We start from the raw sequence: 20,694 nt of genomic DNA, 5'->3' as shown, positions 1-20,694 counted from the left end.
GGCATGGACAGTACGTACATAAATGGACATTTCTATACTGTATCTTTTTATTATGATTTCATTTTATAATTCATAACAATAACACTTCACTATATTTTTTCTCCATTGCTCTTACTGAGTATTCATTTTTTTCTAATTAATAAAATCAGCAATGTTAACTTTTAACATAGGCTATTGTTACTCCTTTCACAATTGATCTTAAAAGGAAGAAAAGGCAATTAACTAACATTTTTTATGAGGGTTAAATATGGTGCTCGCAACCTGCTGAAGTTAATGGTATTATATTACATGAATCCTCAATAGAAATATGACTGGTTTGAGACAGAAATTAGCAGAGGCAAAACAGGCATTGATGGAAATACTGTATAATTTCATAAATGCTTTCAGGGCGCACTATTCTCCTTTTCTCTTTTGTTGTTAAATAATGAATTGATTTTCTCCTATGCTATTAATACAAAAATCAGGGAGGGAAATGGAAAGATAAGTAGTTATTTCCTTTCATGTCCACAAAACAATGATTATATGTTTTGTGAAAAAAAAGTTAATAAACTCAATTGATCCTTTACTGAAGCAATTTATACAAGGATGAGAACTAATGAACTTCAACATCTACTAATTTCACTGCCTTCAAAGAAGTTCAGGAAACTGTAATTACTGCTCTGTAGTTGTACACCTTCACCAGCCAGTCAAGTTTCAAGAATCATGGTCTCAGTTTGCCCTCCTATCCCTGAGGTATAGTGTTGGATAATGGCTATAAGTGCTCACCTTAATGCTCGACCTTTGACCGTTTTGGTCATAAAATGTCAGCACTTCATAATTTTAGTGTAGTAATTGTTGTGTTATTGTCACAGTGACCTTGACCTTTGTCCAGCAAATTCAGTTGATCAGTTCATCCTTAAGTCCAGGTGGGTGTTTGTTCCGGATGGGGTAAATTTGAGGTCACAGTGACCTTGACCTTTAACGACCAAAATATATCGAAGTAAAAGTTTGCACTAAATTTAAAGAAATTCCCTTCAGGTGAAATGTTGCATTCATAACAACAGGATGGACATGAAAAGATTAAACCTAATGTAGCCGTGGCTTTTGCCAGTACGGAGGCATAAACCAATTTGGGACAATAAAGTTGTTGTTGTTGTTGTTGTTGTTAAAGAAAGCATGATCATACTTGACTCATGAAAGCATGCGTTGTCCTCAAAATGCACTTAACATATACTGGAAACTGATGGTATCACGTTTAAACATGGCAGATATATCATCCCAGGGATCCACTATTTTAACTACTTGATTAATTTCCCATGCAAATCATTTTGCTTTAAAACTGTTCTCCTGAAAGACTAGGGTGAATTCCCTGGATACAAAATCAACAGCAGCATGACTGAGGCAATTCCAATACAACACCTTCCTTTTCATGCCCACCCTGACTCTCTTTCCCTTGTTGCAGGTAAAGGGTTAGGGTTAAGGTTTTCCATGCAGTGTGTCATTTCAGCTCCATCACTTTTAGAATATTGCTAATATCGCCACATAATTTCTTAATTTGTCGTGGAAATAGTTTACAAATACATAATTTGGTACACTGTTTAAGTTGCCACAGCAAGTGGTAGGGGGATTAGCAGCCAAACATTCATGAGGATGCAGCATCCCTGATATAAATGATATCAATAATATACAGTATAATGCACATCAAAACAAAAGCGACATTTTGGTGTATATAGGACATTTCTAAATATATGACATCCATATGAGTAGAACACATAAAGGGTAAAATTAGCCAAAGGAATACACTGTTCAAATCAGTATAGCCTATTGTTGGCTATCACCACCAATCACATCAGTCTGTCCAATTACAAGCTTGCTGTCTGTCTCCTTAGGCCATCCTTCATTTACCCATTTGTTGTCACACTGTCCCCATGAACCTGGCCTCCCAGAGGAATAGGAAAGGCAGGGAAGCCTGAGTTTTCCATCTGTGACTTGTCAAATATTGATGTCTACTCTGTGTAGTCAATACTGGCACTACAGCCAACATGTGACGCACATCCTGTACTGTACATTTTGAGCTTTGTTACTGATGCATTCCCATCATACATATCTTACCTGCAGTAATGTTTTGCCTACAGTTCCATGATACCAATAGTTGTAACATGTCAAATCAATCTTTTTGGATACCACTACAGCTGCAGAGAGAGTGGTATGCACATATTCCACTGTGTGTACATTCTTGTTGTGGCATCAACAAGCATGGCAGAAATCATTGGGGTGTGAAGACCAAGATGATTTATCTGTTGGCCTCGCTTAAAATCGTCATTATACCTGACTTCTTGTGCTCACACAGATTTGTAAGGTGCCTTTCAGCTGCTGTAGAAATTGAGTTATTGAGATGTATGTTCGTGTGTGTATGTGTTTATGCTTGTGTGGCACACAAACCCCTGACTAATGTCCCATTAACATGCAACACATATTAGTATTTTAGCTTCATGTATTTTTCTGATCTTCAGATCTTTGGCAGATTTGCAATTCATCCTCTTTCTTTATTTCTCTCTCTCTCTCTCTCTCTCCCTTCCTCACTCTCTTTCCTTCTCTATCTTCCACATGAACAGATGCATACACATGCAAACACTTGTGCTGTTGTGCACTACGTGAGTGTGCACACATGGCAGCCTCTTACAAAAAAAACGCTTATTTTTTTTAAAATATGGAATTGATTGGTAATGGCACAGCACCACCTTGGGGTAGACACTTAAGTGATATTGTATGAACTACACACACACACACACACACACACAAACACACACACACACACACACACACACACACACACACACACACACACACACACACACACACACACAATGTGTAATCTTTTATAATTGAAGAATGTGTGTAGTAATTCCTCATCACCAAGCAAATAGGCAGAGAAATAGGTGGGTGGAAAAAGAATGTCTGAAAAGAGAGAGAAGTGAAGGGTGCGTTAGAATTACTTTGCATGGGTTATGAAACCTCTGCACACGTGGGGGTGTGGGAACTCTAGGATGCCACGCACAAGCACACACACACACACACACACACACACACACACACACACACACACACACACCTACACACACACACACACACACACACACACACACACACACACACATATTCACACAAACAGCTATTCATGTAAGTAAGAGTACCTCCTCAACACATCACAGCCTGATACAACACAGTCTCACCCCTTTGCGTCAAACGGTTGACGCTTGGTCAAGGCCCCTTACGTCAATATACTGACGTGGAGGGGGTACCCTCGAGGTCGTTTCTCGACGAATAGGGCCACTCATAGACTTGAATGCAAATCCCTCATCGTCGGATTTTGATGAAGGGGGGCGGGACCGTTTCTCCCTCACTCCCAGTGCGTCAACAGCCTGACGAACGGTCACTGTCCCGGTCCGGTTATTTATTTATTTATTTATTTATTTAGTGATCATGGTGTTTGGTGCAGAATAATCAATAAATAAATAAATAAATAAATTACGTCCTTGTCGGAAGCTGCGTCAGACCAGGGGGGGGGGGTTGTGGATTCTACAGGTGAAGACCACTTCCGCGTTCAAAAAGCTGCTCTGTTTAATCAATATTCTGAAGAAAGATCTGATTATTAGCCATAACGCTGTAACCATCCAAGGAAGACTGTGTAACAATATTATGTGCTTCTGCTGAGTCCAAAAGCCCTTTGTAATATCAACTTTATTTTAAGAAAACACGCTTTGTTTCCAATGTCATATCACGGAGAAGCACTACATTACCCATAATCCTCATATTTATCAGCGACGTGTCTGATTGGTTGAGCTTGCTGTTACCAGCAAATGAAAAAATAAAACAAATTGAGCTTATATTATTTTCTTAGTAACTAAAAGGTCTTAACATCTTTTTTGTTTTCAACATTGAATAAAAAAAGGGTGCTTTATTGTTGAATTTTAACAATATAGTGCATAAAAGTTGGCTTGACTTCTTTCTTTTTTTCTTTTTTTTCATAATTTTCACCAGCATCTTTCTGGTCCACATCACATCATATTTATTGTAATTTTTAATTCAATGAGTGACATTTTATTTTTTATCTGAAAAACATTATTATGAATTCAAGGGTCAGAGTTCACTGATTAGTGTTAAATTTAACCTTTTTGACCCTGTTTCCTTGAATAAATCACTAAGACTTTGATGCGGGAAGCTGAGATTTTGATTTGATTTTGTTCAGAGCACTAGGGACAAAGTTTCTGTAGAATTTCAGACCTGTCGGACGTCCAGAAGGGTCACAGCTGACTGTCCAGGCTCGTTTCTCGGCCTTCAAAGCCTAGATTTAGAAGCCTTTTGTCTAATAACGTCTACATCCTTGGGGTTATAAGGCTGAAAGTTTCATGTATTTGTCCGGGGGCCTAAGGCCATCCACCATGTGCAATTTCAAACCTGTGCGACCTTCACAAGTGTCAAAGGTCACTGATTTGTGACCTTTTTGACCCTGTTTCCTTGAATAAAACACCAAGACTTTGATGCGGGAAGCTGAGATTTTGATAGGTTGTCCAGAATGTCTAGTAGATTGTGTGTGCAAAAGATTCAGAGCTCTGTGACATTCAGAAGGGTCACAAATAGCCAAAAAGCAATGCTCCTTTCTCTGACCTCATATTAAAGGAGAAATGCAATTCTTTAATAGCTTCCAGGTGCTTTGGCCTATCAGGCTGAATTTTTAGCTAAAGGAGCTGGTGTACGATCAGGAAGTAGGGGAGCTGTGCATAAAGCCAATTGGTAAGTGTCAAAGGTCACAGGGGTCAAACATCAAAGTGAATCCAGCCATTCCTGCTTTTTCTCAACAAAACATACACGCTTTAAGTTATCATCATGAAATATTAATAGGTTGTATATCAGAGAGTCCTCTATCAGAATATTTTGGTCCCGTTGCTATAGGGGCCCCAGGGGGCCCCGGGGGGCCACTTGGCTTTCCCATGCTCCCACAGAGTTGGGTCTCGGGGTGATGGGTAAGGGCCTCACCATGAGTCCACAGGCCAAGTTTCAAGTGATTTGGTCGGTTTCTATGGAAACGGCGGCCTCAAGGATACAGAGGAATGCGACTGTTTGAAGCCCCGCCTCTCGAAAAGTAATGGCTCGATCAGGACCAAACACACATCTACGCGTTCGTCTTGGGCCCCCGAACCATATATTACGAAATCAGAACTGCACGACTTTTGGAAATGTGTTTTGTCTATTTTGGCTTTTCTGACTAAGAGGGTCTCTCAAGCTTTAAGTCTGACAGACTCTGAGTCAGAAAAGCCGAAATAGACAAAACACATTTCCAAAAGTCGTACAGTTCTGATTTCGTAATATATGGTTCGGGGGCCCAAGACGAACGCGTAGATGTGTGTTTGGTCCTGATCGAGCCATTACTTTTCGAGAGGCGGGGCTTCAAACAGTCGCATTCCTCTGTATCCTTGAGGCCGCCGTTTCCATAGAAACCGACCAAATCACTTGAAACTTGGCCTGTGGACTCATGGTGAGGCCCTTACCCATCACCCACCCGAGACCCAACTCTGTGGGAGCATGGGAAAGCCAAGTGGCCCCCCGGGGCCCCCTGGGGCCCCTAGAGCAACGGGACCAAAATATTCTGATAGAGGACTCTCTGATATACAACCTATTAATATTTCATGATGATAACTTAAAGCGTGTATGTTTTGTTGAGAAAAAGCAGGAATGGCTGGATTCACTTTGATGTTTGACCCCTGTGTGACCTTTGACACTTACCAATTGGCTTTATGCACAGCTCCCCTACTTCCTGATCGTACACCAGCTCCTTTAGCTAAAAATTCAGCCTGATAGGCCAAAGCATCTGGAAGCTATTAAAGAATTGCATTTCTCCTTTAATATGAGGTCAGAGAAAGGAGCATTGCTTTTTGGCTATTTGTGACCCTTCTGAATGTCACAGAGCTCTGAATCTTTTGCACACACAATCTACTAGACATTCTGGACAACCTATCAAAATCTCAGCTTCCCGCATCAAAGTCTTGGTGTTTTATTCAAGGAAACAGGGTCAAAAAGGTCACAAATCAGTGACCTTTGACACTTGTGAAGGTCGCACGGGTTTGAAATTGCACATGGTGGATGGCCTTAGGCCCCCGGACAAATACATGAAACTTTCAGCCTTATAACCCCAAGGATGTAGACGTTATTAGACAAAAGGCTTCTAAATCTAGGCTTTGAAGGCCGAGAAACGAGCCTGGACAGTCAGCTGTGACCCTTCTGGACGTCCGACAGGTCTGAAATTCTACAGAAACTTTGTCCCTAGTGCTCTGAACAAAATCAAATCAAAATCTCAGCTTCCCGCATCAAAGTCTTAGTGATTTATTCAAGGAAACAGGGTCAAAAAGGTTAAATTTAACACTAATCAGTGACCTCTGACCCTTAAATTCATAATAATGTTTTTCAGATAAAAAATAAAATGTCACTCATTGAATTAAAAATTACAATAAATATGATGTGATGGACCAGAAAGATGCTGGTGAAAATTATGAAAAAAAAGAAAGAAGTCAAGCCAACTTTTATGCACTTTATTGTTGAATTTTAACAATATAGCACCCTTTTTTTATTCAATGTTGAAAACAAAAAAGATGTTAAGACCTTTCAGTTACTAAGAAAATAATATAAGCTCAATTTGTTTTATTTTTTCATTTGCTGGCAACAGCAAGCTCAACCAATCAGACACGTCGCTGATAAATATGAGGATTATGGGTAATGTAGTGCTTCTCCGTGATATGACATTGGAAACAAAGCGTGTTTTCTTAAAATAAAGTTGATATTACAAAGGGCTTTTGGACTCAGCAGAAGCACATAATATTGTTACACAGTCTTCCTTGGATGGTTACAGCGTTATGACTAATAATCAGATCTTTCTTCAGAATATTGATTAAACAGAGCAGCTTTTTGAACGCGGAAGTGGTCTTCACCTGTAGAATCCACAACCCCCCCCCTCCTGGTCTGACGCAGCTTCCGACAAGGACGTAATTTATTTATTTATTTATTTATTGATTATTCTGCACCAAACACCATGATCACTAAATAAATAAATAAATAAATAAATAACCGAAAGGACGTCCTTGCCGAAAGTTACGTCAGACACAGCAGCATCAGGTTCAATAAAGATTTAAGGAAAAGTTAAAAAAAAAAAAAAGTTATTCTCTGCTCACAGCGTCCGTCAGTGCCGCAGCCGGGTCGGCTGGATCACTTGCTCTGAGCGTCACATATCGCCGCGAAGGGAACTGCATTGGAATCAACTGAAAGCCGAGCGCGTCAAAACCTGACGAAAAACGGGCACCTAATGAGTCAGGCATGTGACGAGGAGGGACAGTGACCGTTCGTCAGGCTGTTGGCGCACTGGGAGTGAGGGAGAAACGGTCCCGCCCCCCTTCGTCAAAATCCGACGATGAGGGATTTGCATTCAAGTCTATGAGTGGCCCTATTCGTCGAGAAACGACCTCGAGGGTACCCCCTCCACGTCAGTATATTGACGTAAGGGGCCTTGACCAAGCGTCAACCGTTTGACGCAAAGGGGTGAGACTGTGTTGCCTGATAATGCAGAAGGGGAAACACATGAAATTCTTTTGGAATTAATTCTCAAGACCTGTTACTACTGCAGGCCTAAAAGAAAGAACAAAAACAACAACAAGTGTTATGTGAGAATTCTCACATGCTGGCTTCTAATACTGACTGCATCACAGGAGTGCATTGTCCCTTGGCTACAGGCTCCTGTCTTACTTCCTCCCCTGTGTGTTTCAGAACTCTATACACACTTTTATCTGACTCCGTTACACTGGGGATATTTGGGTATGTTCTTCCCTTTTATTGCGGAACAGTCGCATTGAAATGGGAGAGATCAACCGGAACACCGTTGCCAATCTCAATCTGACCTTCCGATACCGGATGCCTGCGGAAATACAATTATAATTAAATCTTTATCTTCCCTCCTGACTCTCGCAATGATTAAATTGCAGTTGAGGGCATGTACTGTAGTTCTGCGACGGTTTCCGCTTAATGTGATGCAACCTATTTCTATGTTATTCTTCTTCTTCTTTTTTTTTTTTAGAAATTCTGCTATAGACAGTCTGAGTTATATTCTCTCCTGTAGTTATTATATCTCATCTTCACTTCTCAAATGAGTTGGCACTCTCAAGCTACATAAGCAGGATACTGAATGATAGGCCTTTCAATGGTGGCAGTAAATCGTTTTTCATTTTGCAAGAGACAAAAACTTTCAAATAAATAGAAACTCAATTCAAACTGAACCATATGTTAATACTGTTACAGTATGCCAACATTTTATTTCTCTCTCTTTTTGTTGTTTTTTAAGGAAGTCCTGAAAGATGTGATTATATATTTATTTATTTACCCAGCTAGTGGATGACAATTATAATACAATCCTTCACCTACTTTCTATTCAGTGTGATTAATAGCACTGGTGTCTTCTGGCTATCCTGAGACTCCATCCTGGTTCCAGATGGCACTGTGTGCCAGGAGCACTGTAGAAATATTTGCTTGTAAGTGTCCCAGGCAGTGACATGACTGCTGGTCTCCCCTCCCCATGGCCTGATTGTTGGACTGTGTCAGGGCAGTCAAGCTCGGTTAGGGTGGTCTTGCCCTCACGCTCCTATGGAGGAATGTTAGCGATGGCTCACATCTTTATGTGACCCAAAGCCATGGCCTTGTGTCATGCTGGTACCACAGCAGGGAATGCAGGCATTGTGCATCACCGTTTCTTAAGCCTGTAAGCCCAAAAGTCCTCTGACCTTGTCAACCTGCTGTTCCTTGAGTTGATCAAATTTGACCCAGTTCTGAGTTTGGCAAAGATTAAAAGGTTTTCTGACTCAATATATAGCAGCGCACATACCTGCATATAAAGCCTACAGATAAACACAAGCATAATGGTGTTTACATGTGTGCAAAATGGCCAGGGACTAACCACGCGCAGTGGAGGTGAGAAACAATCCATGTTGGCTGGAAAAGCATCTAATCCACTCATTCAAATCATTCACCCCTACAGACAGTAAATAATGCACCAAGGGTTATTGTTCCTACGCTCCTTAACACAATCCATTAAAATCCCATTGCAGGGACCACTTTGCACATTCCCGTCAAGGCTAATTCTACCTTGCACATTTGCATTTTTCTATTTACTTTCTGTGTATTCAGCATTAAATCATTTATTTTATTCAAATATTTCAAGCTGTATTTTTACTTATTTACTTCCTCTTTCCCAACTGCGTACTGAGCAACTGTAACTAAGCAATTTCCCTGAAGGATCAATAAAGTTTCTTTTTTATTATTATTCTGAAGTACATCATGCTAGATGGAGAGCAATTTCAAGGCTATTCACTTGACTCCTTCATACATAATCCTATTGATTGATTTCCAACAACCCTGTGTGACTGTAAGCGTGAGAGTATTTAGCTCACTAAAAGATGCACTTCGCCAACAAACATTCTGAGTTGAGCTACATGATAAATGATGGCTAACAATCCACTGTAGGTGATATAGAGTTTTCTCAGCCTTGACACTGAATGTGAAATATCCATCGAAGTTAACAAAGGAAGAGTTACCATCTGGGGTTATTGTCTGCTGTCAAAGACATACACGCCTCAGCAACTGATGCTCACTCCCCCCCCCCGTCTCTGTCTTCTCCTCTTCTCTCTCAATCCTTCCATCTCTTGCTTTAGTCACATGCTGTCTCGCATGCTCTCTCTTCTTTTCTCTCCTTTTGTTGCTCCCCCTCCTCCCTTCCTTCTGCCACTGCCAGGCGTTGAAGAGGATTGATTACTAAATGATTGCCGTGGCTAGATGATTGAATGGCACGGTTGACATTTTCCCATCAGTACTACAGTATACAGTGGAAAAGGGGAGGGGAGGGGAGGAGGGTGCTGCTGCACTGACCTTCCCCTCCAGCATATTTCTGTTGTGTGCTGCTATTGTACTTTCTTTTCATCATACTCTGCTGACTTCTGTGGGACATGGTTGTTGTTATAGACCCACAGTTGTTGACTCGAGCCCTTGCTGCATGCACCTGCATGTTGGTGTGTGTGTCTAGTGTGTAGAACTGTGTGTGCTACCCACCAGTACCTATGTTTTTTCATTCCCTCATAGTGTAGTCAAAGTTTTAAAAGTTCTCAGTTTTTAAGCAGAGAGGGAGTTGTTACAGTACTTCTCAAAGTATTCAGTTGTTTTGTAACCAACTGTGTGGGCTGGTTGCACAGACAAACCTCAGCTTATGGTTGCTGCATCCCTCAAAAACAAGCTAGGCAAGACCAAACATGAGCAAATATATAAATCTGAGTATACGAATGATAAAAACCAAAATGTATATGCCTTTGAATTACTGCATCCGTTATGTATGATAATCACTTGTTTACCCAAAATATGTGTCCACAACACATCAAAGCCTTTAAAAAAAAGAAAGAAGAAATTGTCTTCTGTCAATATTTTCAGTAACTCATCATGTGTAGCTACTTATGAATTCCCCACATTCTCACCCCCTGTTACCTAGCTCAGTTTTATGTATTCCTGGTCATTTTCATCCATAGTGTTTCCATGTAAAAGTAACTCTGTCAGAGCCTGGAGCAAAACCTATTTCTTTGTCCTGTCGATGTAAGGGAATGAAACACCTATTCCCTTAATTATGCTAAACATAAGTTGCTAACTTTCCCTGAGATACTCTCCACTTTGACACACATTCAGAGCAACTTTTATTATGTACGCATTAAAATATGGAGGATTTCCCCAGCCACCAGGATGTGGAGTATTGTTATATTGTTTTATTCTCGTCCCTCCCCGCTTGTCCCTCTCCGCTGCATATGGGAGGCTGTGTGTATTAATTACAGTTTGTAAATGAAGCTGTAATCTATCTTTTAAATAAACAGCTGTCTGAAAGCCTGATGGGATGCTCCCAGGTGAGTTTTTCTTTATGCCCCCCACTCTGTCTAGAGATATTTATTCAAATGGAAGATGGCAAAAGATGATGGGATATCATCGATCATGATCAGCATTGTTGTAAAGCAAAACTGCAAAACTCCAGATCAGGTCCGATGCCAAAGTTTTTAAAATTCACACTTTTTAATATCCAAGTATGGCAAGTTCAGTTGAGTTACATGTCATGTCTGTGATCACATAATCACCAGTCTATGCCATGAAAACACCGCCCACTACTCACACTGCACCTTGGCATTGGACTGAATGCAAATTTTCCATGAAAAAATGTGCAAATTATTGCCAACAAAGAGTTGGATCTCTTATTAAAAACTTATATCCTGTTTGTTTATTCAGCCAAAACACCAGAAAAACATCAATTAGCCTTTCAATGCGTGTGTTTTGGCCAGGAACAGTAACTTGCCCAGAAACTGCTCAGAGCCAAGAAATAGTCTGGCACATAATCAAATGTAAAATGCCCAAACTTTCCTAAAATGTTGAAATATTCCTTTAAGTTGGGAGGATATTTTATGGGAGATGATTAGTTTTACATGCTGTGTTTGCTACATGGCTACAAGTGTGTTGTGTCTATCTTGCGCTGCATATGCTTATCGGTATGCACACGTATAGTATGTCTCCTTATGCCATTTAGTATTCTAACTTGAGTGTGTCTGTGTGGCCTTATTCCTTCTCCTTCCCTCCATATTTCTCTTATCTGACGTTGTTATCTGATGAAATGCTTAAATCTCCAGTAGTGCAAATCTACCCCTAGGGGAATCCTCACACCTTGTTATCATGGCACATGCAAAGCAGCCACTATAGCATCCTCTCTACATGACATTCTCTTACCTAGGAGGAGACAGGAGAATCGAGTAAAGAGACAGAGGGTGGGAAGAGAAAGAGGGAAGCAGCGTTTAGTGTGTGCAAATGAGAGGGGAGAGAGAGGAAAAGAGAGAGGGCTGTTTCACACCTCCATTTACGAGGCACACATTTAGCCTTCACACAGTGGCCTGGAGGGATTTGGAGGCCTGGCTTTCTTCTCCCATCTCTGTGTCCGCCTATTCCCGTTTGTTCTTTCTCTCTCTCAAACTGTCTTCCTCATTTCTCATCCCTTTCTCTCGTCCCTCTGTTCTGTTTCACCCTTGTTCTGATCTTTCCCATGCATTCCTGGCATCTTTGGACAACTAACTTGGCAGTGTTTTTTTTCTCCCGTTACCTCTCTCTGGTGTCATCTAAATATGGTGGATACCCTTCCAAACCCACCCACATACTTGGTTACCATGAAAATCTAAAACCCAATATGTAAATGAAGATCTAGAGAGTTTGTAAACATGTTTATGTTTTTTCCTAAAGTGTCTCACTCTCTCTTCCAGAGCATGTGGTGAATTCAGACCGGTCCAAAATGCTAACCATCTGTCTAACTATCTGTTTTTGTTTTGTTTTTTGGCTCTGCACATTGCTGATGACTGGATGACACCAGAACAGTTTCCAGGTAGTTACAGGCATCGTGTAGAAGCCATAGTAACCCTGACACAACTGTGGAAAGGCCACTAGTTCAGCCAATGTTGACTAATATCCTCCCTGGCTCCCTCCAACATGAGCTCATGTGCCATATCTCAGCCCAAATTCAACTGCCATCACACATATCTCTTCATCTGTTTCCTTCCCTCCATCATTCTATTCTTGGTCTAAGTTGATCCGTCTTCAGCATGATCTCCGAACATCACGTCTTTTTGCTAAGAGACTGTGTGTGACCATTCAGACCTCAATATGCACTAATGCTCCTTTAATACTCAGTGACTCATTCCACCACTATGTGCGCCCTTTAACACACAGTCATTATGGTGGGTATTTTGCACTGAGCTTACATTTAAACCTCCTTTATTACCCATCAACCAAACACACTACTAGTATTTTCAAAGCCAATTAAACACTCTTAATATGAGAGAAGTACCTCTGGTGGTGCCAGGGCCAACTTTAAAAACAAAGCCCTGATTAGAGCCATACAATAGGGAAAGGCTCTCGACAAGAGCAGGGGTGGAAAAATAAAAAGGGAAAGAGAAAGGGGAAAAAGACGAGAGGAAAAACAAGAATAAAATGGGAGGATTACCGTGGCACCCCCGTCAGCAAAATGTTTGATTTAGTTTGGTTCTGGCCACTTAAGCCCTGTGTTAGGCCTATTGTTTCCCTAAGCCAATGCTGTAATCCCAACCACCCCAAAGCCCTACACCCACTGCAGTGGTGAGAGAGGTGGAACAGGAAAAGGGTATCGCCATAGTTCATTAAAAAAAGGAAAATAGGAGGGAAATCTGCAGGAGAAGAAGGGGTTAGAAGGAGATGAGAAAGGGCATCCCCAATTAGTGAGAAAGCAGAATACCACATATACAGACTTAAGTACTGCTTCCATCCTCAGTCTGTCAGTTTTTTCCCCCCTATCAAACTCTTTTCACAGTCACTGTCATTCTTTTCTTTGTTTCTTCCTCCTTTCATGTCTGTTCACTTCATTTCATTTCTGCCAAATGGTGGAAACTAGCCCCTCTCCCTGTCTCCTAACTACAAAAGCTGCAAGAAACAATCTCCTCTTTCTTTCTACACTTTTGTGCCGTCTTTGGTTTTCTGTCTTTCTTTTAATGGGGTTAATCAGTAAAACTCAAAGTAATATCCCAGCTAGAAGTAATTAAATTGTCAAAATAGGTTTCTTTAAACTTCTGATGGTGCAACACTCATTCTCTACCTCCCGCTGTTGCATTAGCATATTTTTTATTATCCATCATTAACTCAGAGTTGACACGTTGCTCATGCTGCATTTGTGTTTATGTGTGCAGATTTTTTTCTTCTTCTTTGTGTGTGTCCTCACACTGACCCATCTAGTTTCTGGATCCTGATGTCTGCACTGGAAACAGTTTTGCATGCACAAAGAAAGACACGGCTGTTCGCAACAGTGGAACAGGGCTCTCAGGGTGACCGAAGAGAGAGAGAAAGAGGCCAAAGATGAGAGAAGAGAGGAAGGCAATGAAGAGACAGAGGGAAGAGAAAAGGAGGAGTAAAGCTGGATAGCACGGGAAAATTGAGCTGTATTAAACCATAATCCGGTTAGCGACGGCTGGGTGTAATCTCACTCATTAATAACATTCTCCCGGTCTAATCTACAAACCATCAAAAGAGAGAAAATTTTCCATGGAGGAGTTCAGTTGCTTTTAGCAAATTTATGAGGATTCTTGATGCCTCATTTTCACAGACGTCAAACAGGAGACGGGTTGACAGTTTGGCAGGCGAGGAAGGGAAAAAAATAAATAAATGAAAAATAACACAGACTGGAATTACAAACACCCCCGAATCCTGATTCCCAGTAATTAGGGAGGGATAAACAAACTGTGGCATGATAAATACCAACAAATAAACCACAGACAAGTGAAGGGTTATCCTTGTGAAGGACTCAGATGAAACATAAACATTATGAGTAATTTATTTTAGGCATATAAATGCAAGTAGACCCCACAGCATGATGCAGTGTTGCATAATTTTAAAACAATTTAACTTTAAATCAATACATATAACACTATATACAGTCGGCTACACACATAACTCACTATACACTAAAAATGACATTCATTTAGCATGCATTTGTGTGTTATTCAAGATATGCTTTTCCTTTGCATGCACTCAACATGCAGCTTTCAGCCTCTCTGAATGTGCCTCGCACACTAACTCATTTATGCATATGCACTTTCGCCTTGCTTCCCTCTCTCCATCTCCCCGACTCTCCAACCTATATGCATCCAGTAATCCCATATATAGCACAACAACAACCCCCCCATGTTTATGCATACTCTCTGAAGGTGATGTGCTCTGATTACAATTTCATTCCTCTGACACAAATTGAACTTGTCCATGTAATACAACAGCAAGGACACACTGTGGCACGGATACACACACACACACACACACACACACACACAAAAGAATAAGACAGTTAGTGCACGGACACACGCAAACACAAATTGGGCTTGTCTGTAACAAAAGTGGTCCAGATGCGAGCAGCACAAGCCACTTGGTTGGCTGTAGGCATTAGGAAATCCAATATGGATGCGTTAAATGAACGCTAGCAGAGACAGGAGGAGCAGGCGAGCGGCGGCGTGGGGAGGGGAGGGGGGCAAGCGAGGGACACAGACAGGAAGGTAGGCAGCTTGTTGATTACTCTGGTGTTTAACATTAGGAAATGCCAGAATGGAAATGGTTCTCATATCACCCTGTCAATTGCCTTGTTAGCTACAGCCAGAGAGAGTGAGGACTGGCGACTGTGTGGAAAAATCATCTTTGTGATGTGGTTGGTTTAAATTTCCATTTGTCCCAGCAGGGTTTGGGAGGCAGGGGGCTGGAAAGTGGTTATAATATGAAAAACCTCTTGCACAGGCTCACACACACACACATGTATCCACATCCCACACAGATATATACACACATAAATGCGCATGCACAGATCATCGCAAACAACACACACCATATGCCCCCAACTGGGTAGACATGCACACAATATACCCCTAACACACCCGTTGTTGGCTCTGTGGCTGTCTTGCCAATCTCTGGACTCAATTCCCTGCGGTTCATTCTGCTGTGACACCTGTTGGTGAGAGGAGGTGAATTGAGCATCGGAACGTTCCACAATGAGAGGAGAGAAAAGAGATAACCGCCGATTGCGAGCAGAGAGGGAAGCGTCTGAACGTCTGCGGTCATGATGAGGTCACTGAATACCTGCCAAAGCAAATCTGCCAGACTCAATGTAGCGGAGGTAGAAGGGCACTCCAGGTTTAATGGATGTGCAAAAATGGATTCAAGGTAAATCTTTGGTAACTCACAATGACAAATGTGAGTCTGGGATTTCCACACATGTTTTGGACTACAGTTGGTGAGTTTATTAGGTACACCTTCAGCAGCTAAAACTAATGGAACAATTTAGTGTTTTCCTGAAACTGCTTTATGGAGCTTCAAGGCCACTTTGAAGGCTGAAGTCTATGCTATACTACACTGTTGGCCATAAAGTTGGAATAATATGATTGTGACAATGTGATTTATTCTTGATAAATAAAGTGTACATCTTCAAAATGATTCCAACTTTATGGGCAACAGTGTATTATACTCCCAGGCATTTCTATTATTGTGTCCACCACATTTATATCAGTAAGATCAGAAACTGTTGTTTAACAGCACCACAAACTACATCCTCCAAAATGATCATAAAGTTGATTCAGCACCTCTCATAAGCACCAACGCAACCTGAACATGATGGAGGAAATGTTGTTTTTGACTGCACTAGTGTACCTATAAACTGGCAGTCAAGTGTAAGCCTCAATAAGAGGCTAATACAGGCACCATTGTACCCCCTAAAAAAATCACGTGTTCAGAAATAATGAATGACGCTCGTGAATAAATAGCACACTTGCCCACACCCACTGCACCTTCACCTAATAAGTCACCTGTTTCTGCTCTGGGTGCTGCTGAATATAATGAGCTTCTGTCCAATTTAAAAAGTGTGAAGATGACTTTTCAACATGTTCAGAGTGAAAAGAGGTAAAAAATGGACAGTTTCATGATGACATCCTGTATTTTACATAAGAGCCCCGTCTCTCTAGGAATAACAGATTTCTATTAAATTGCTGGATAATGACCTTTATCTGTGTCAAATAGCCTGTCAGAGGCCTTTGGGGACAGATGTTCATAAACATCAGAAGGACAATGCTCTAAAATAATGATAACATGATGGAACACAATCTGCCCCATGGGCTGTCCTCCTATGACAAACCTTAGTTCCTAATTACCCTCAGGAGGTAAAGTCAGAGTCTGGAGCAGCAGTAATACATGTCCCTGGCATTGGTAGCTATGACTGGGAGGGGACACTAATAACCCCTTAAGTAGTAATGCTGCCATCAGGATGGGACCTCCAAACCTCAAGGGGGCAGTAATCATGTTGACTCCAGGGTAATTATGATATTCCCATTAGTTTTCTCTTCCAGCCACAAGTGTCCTTATCATGAAGGCAAGGGTTTCCTCCTTGTGGTTTTCTATATAATTCCTACATTTCTTTCAATTTCCTCTGCTTCTTTCTTTACACACACACACACACACACACACACACACTCTCTCGCACACATAGAAACAACAACAACAAACACACTCACATATACACACAGGAAAAAAAACAATGATACACACTGCCAATGAGATAAACACCGAGTGATAATTATGGATGTGGTTTGCTGTGGATGTGACACCTGTGTCCCGCCTCCTGTGTCTCTTTGGATTGGACAACTGTGCTAACACTGACTACTGTGCCAAAGTGCACACGCATATACTATACACACATACACACACACACACACACACACACACACACACACAGGGCAGTATTTTCCCATAGCTTGCAATTGGACTCCTGATTAAATCTGCAGCTGTATCACCTGTCACTGAACTTGGAACAGATTGTTCTTGCAAACTTCATTATGCTTGTGTGGTACGTCCTTCCACAGAGTGTTACATTTTACTTTGTATTGTTATGCCTCTTTTTTTTTCTCCTCCACAGAACATGACAAATGTGAAAATAAAATGACAACTAAAATGTAGCATACAGTATATTGTCCCTTAAAATTGAACTGCTTGACATATGGTTTCCCATTGCAAGATCCAGGCACGCACACAAGCCTATTTAGACAAGAAAAGAATTGCTTTTTGAATTGAATTTGTAAGTGTATTTCGCACGCCCAGTTAGGCTATAATTTATTACACCAGATGCCAGCCATTCAACAATGCAGTGCTGCCAGTGCCTTGGCACGTTAGATCACATTAAAAATGTCATGTTTTCATGAGAATGGCTGGTTTGAATTTTCTGACTGCCGTCGTGCAGTTATCTATATTTAGGGTCACATGAGCGTAAGGACTGGAGGAGATATGAAATAAAAGGAACGCAATGCACTTATTGAATCCCTACATGCTCCAGTGGTGCTGTGCTCACGAACCAAACATGACATTTGATGGTTGATATCCAATCTATTTTCTCATGACAAGGAAAGAAAGTAGCTATTGTTACATTCTGCATCGTTACTAATTCTAAACGCAATAGGTCAAGTCATAATTTTATTTTCTTATGTTTACTGCAAACTCCTAATTCTCCAGTGCAAAAATAACTGCATCAACTATGATTGACAAACTTTCTATCTGGCACTTAAGTAGATGAGACAAGATTCATTCCTAATATAAAGTCTACCTGCTCATAGGGGTTGCATGACTTCAGATTTTGTCGACTCTAATGTTATGAAAGTCAAGTCGACGTCGACTAGTTGCTGATGACGTTATTCCTCTTGTACTGCCAAAATCACGTGATCAGTGACGAGTCGACGTCATGCTCAAAGCGCCATTGTGGAGCAGTAAAGTCGACTAATCGACTACTCGACTAGTCTGTGCAACCCCTGTGCGTTCTCATGTGTTATTAGCCTCATCATCCATGAACTCACCACCCAGTGCAACATTCATGGATTAAATAAATCAATTCCTGGATGCTTATACTGAATCTATATGCCAAGCTTAGTTAATCACCCGTGTTCATGTGCTCTCACACTCATAATGATGCAATGGTCACCTTGAACACTATGAGAATATTAATCATATTTTCCATCCATGATTTCTGAAAGGAAATTAACGAAACCGAACATGACCATCAGATCAGATGTGTATTGCATGTTCATGATGGTTAATTCCCACTGAATTTTCCTTGTGGCTAAACCTGCCAATTTAATTCTCACCTTGATGTACTGTGCAGCGCTGTAATTTTCGACACATATTTAGCCCTCTGGGCCTCATTCACCAATATCTTCTTAAGAACCTTCTTAGATTCTTTCTTAAGTTGTTCTTAAGAAGTTCCTTAAGAAAACCCTACGTCAGATTCATCAACGCGTTCGTAAGCCTCAGAATTGTTCGCAGCTGTGTTCCTACTTGATGAATGCCGTCTCCTCGTAAGTTGAGGGCGTGTGCCAGGTGAGTCTAATTAACATAGGATTAGCATAGGTAACGGCCCCATCAATGCCCGTAAAAGGGCGTGAGACTGTAGGGCCGTGTGCACACAGCACCCACAGGCACTGAGCAGAGAAGGTGAAGTGAGAAAGAAAGTTGAAATGCTCAAATGAAAATCTGGGAGGCAGCACCAGACTCCAAACATAAAAAGAACTTAAGTAGTGAAGTGGCGCTACTGCGGCAGGAATGAAACAAAGAAACAAACAAAAGGCTTATATTTAGTTTATATTTTTATATTTATATTTAGGCTATATTTAGTTGCGTCAGCAGTGGATGCAGCTCTTCGGTTGTTATCAGAGAGACCACACTCTCACATGTGCCATCATAAATATCATCATATTATCACATATGAAAAAAAAAACAGTTGTGTGTAGTGTGAGCACTTACAGTAAGTGCACTGTTGCAGCCCGCAATTAGGAAAAAAAAAAATCATATCGGCAGCTGTATGCCCCCCCCTCCCCCCAAAAAAGATATGATATGAATTTAGTGTCTGTAATGTTTTTTAAGAGACTGCAATGATTTGTCAATTATTATTATTAATATATATGATTATTAAAAACATCATAAAAGATAAGAAAATAATTCTTATTCAAATCATATAATGTCATACAACTGCAGAACAAAAGAAAACGCTATAATCGGTTATTTTTGCAGAAGTCTCAGCACCTAAAAGTGCGTAAGTATACTCCTGACTGTTCTTAGATTTTGTTCTTAGTTAAAAACAAATTCTGGATAAGAAAACATTCATGAATGCCACAATCTTCGTAAAAACTTCGTAAGTAGGACTTAAGAACAAATTTGTTCTTAAGAACGGTTCGTGAATGAGGCCCAATATTCATGAACATCAAAAAGACTGAGTACAACTGTCAACTCTCACACTGAGCACTGGACTCACAAAGTTGCCACAGATCTATGTACAAATGCCTTTTCTCGACTTCCTCTGATCATACAGTAGCAGTACACACTAGAGGTCACAGAGGTCACAGGAGTTATATGATACAAGTTGTGAAATAATTGCCTCAAAACAACTCTACATTGGTGGTGAAAAGATGTTGTAAGACACCATGATCCCCAACTTTTTCAACTGATCACTGGCATAATGCTTGTGGGTCAGTGAAGTGAATGATCTTGTTATTACTGCAATATCTTACTCTACGTGGTTGGTCTTTGTTCACATAACCAAAGCAGACTGACAGTTGAATCAATCACAGTGTGACACATTGCCAGTACTTCACTCTCCAGACATCAGATGATTATGGTTTCTGCCCAACAGGACGTGAGCTTAATTTGAATAAATTAACTAGCCAGGTGGCTGGCTTACATCAGTTCTGTCCATCCATTGTCAGACTGATAAAGTTTAAACAAAAGTTGAAATCCTTTCTTTCAGTTCAGTTTATAAGGGTTGAAATGCATGTTAAAATGAGGTCCCCTCCTAAATTGCTTTATTTTCATAGCACATTTAACCTAGCGATAGCCAGTAACATTTTCATATAAATATCAATTGACCCTGTGTTTATTTTCAACATCGACACAGACAAAAATGAGAAGACCGCATCAATCAAAGCCCAGGACTGAGACAGGAGAGGAAAATAAAGAGAGTGGGGTGGTGGAGATGAGAGGAAGAACAGGTACTGCCCATTGTGCCCAGGATAAGATTAGCATTAT

This window comes from Trachurus japonicus, chromosome 13 (assembly GCF_045865225.1).
Source record: "Trachurus japonicus isolate A0001 chromosome 13, Traja_1.0".
Classification (NCBI taxonomy): Eukaryota; Metazoa; Chordata; class Actinopteri; order Carangiformes; family Carangidae; genus Trachurus; species Trachurus japonicus.
This window is presented reverse-complemented; position numbering follows the sequence as displayed.